The following is a 1566-nucleotide window of genomic DNA, read 5'->3' as shown; positions in this document are numbered from 1 at the left end:
TCTATGCACTCTGCAGTGTAGTACATAACCCCTCAACGTGTCCAATTTCTTCTTGCAGAAGACGCAGGTGATCATTTTATGATTCTGAGTGTTTGTGGTGCTGAAAAGCACAGGCTAAGTTATCACAAAATAATCTGGACTAAAATATCAACTACTAGCATATACCTTGTGTTTATCTGTAGAGATTTTCGCTTGCTCAAAAAAGGAAGAAAGAAAAAGAAGGACGTTTGAATCTTACCGTGTAAACTCTTGATTTTCTGGTTGAAATGAACAGCCAAAGATCCTCAAAATATATGTTTAATCGTAAAATATTCCTCTTTAAACGGCCAAAATGATCCAAAGTTTGCTTCGCTCCTGTAGTCTCTGCTCCGAAGACCGCGTAGCTCTGGCCAGCTGGTTAACGAGGCCAACAGCTTCACCTGCTATCCAATCAGGGATGAGCATTTCGAACTTCAAAATGGTCTCTGCTGCGTCCAAAAATAAAGCTAAAAAAGAGGAATCCTCCTGCCCAAAGACCGTCGACCGCCCAAATATCCCGCCAGAACCTGCTCAAATCAACTGACAAGGTTGAACTGTTTGATCAGGTGTCGGTGCGTTCAGGGAGTGTCGGCTTTCTGCAATAACTGAATTTTTTCAGAACTTAAACTAAAATCTTTAATGTCAGATTTACAAATATTTTTTTCAGAGGACATTTTTATTACATCTGTGGCAAACATAATTTGTCCTTAAGAAGAAAGTATATACATCATAATATTCTGGACTATAAGACACTTTTTTCATAGTTTGGCTGGTCCTACAACTTATTACTCTGCTGCAACTTATACCTCAAAATATACTTCAACATGAATTTAAACATTAATTCATAAGGCCTGACATGAACCAAGAAATAAAGATGATCATCTCCAAACACAGAAGGTGCTGTAGGTTTTGATAACTAAATGCTGCTCTGAGAGGAAAATCCAAAAATGGATGTCCACAAGGACAGTTCATTTTGGGCATCTGGCTACACTGCCTGTGCAGTGCAATAAATCCTCAAAAACATGTTTATACTTCTTATTTACAAAGTTTATAATTATTTATAGGCATTAATTTTGTGAAATAAATTTTCAAATAAATATAACGTACTTCAGAACTATATCCTGGAAAATATGGGAAGGTGGAATTACATGAAATACCAAGCAAGCATGAGCTCAGTCATTAAAATCATTAAAAATACAACTTATTACAAAAGTCTTTTAAAAACATGTGAATTAGTTTGAAAAATATTTGTGTAAATGTAGCTGGTCATTATAGAGCTCTATGTAATAATGGCATGAAACAACATTTTTACAACATTTGCATGTAAAATTAACAAAATTGTTTTGACATGAGTATTACACTATTTCTTTGTTTAAATTATCAACATTTTTAGCTTTAACAAATAAATTTGATTATTATCACACAATGTTGCTGTAAATATCACAAAAATCTTCTGTTTAATAGTTTACAAAGGTTCACTGTGATTTAAACAAAAAATATGTGTTTTGGGGTTTACAAACCTATTCTGTCGGTATTTTACATAGCTTT

This window comes from Cyprinodon variegatus, unplaced genomic scaffold, assembly GCF_000732505.1.
Source record: "Cyprinodon variegatus isolate N-32 unplaced genomic scaffold, C_variegatus-1.0 Scaffold3357, whole genome shotgun sequence".
Lineage (NCBI taxonomy): Eukaryota > Metazoa > Chordata > Actinopteri > Cyprinodontiformes > Cyprinodontidae > Cyprinodon > Cyprinodon variegatus.
The sequence above is the reverse complement of the archived record's forward strand: the minus strand, read 5'-3'. Positions refer to the sequence as shown.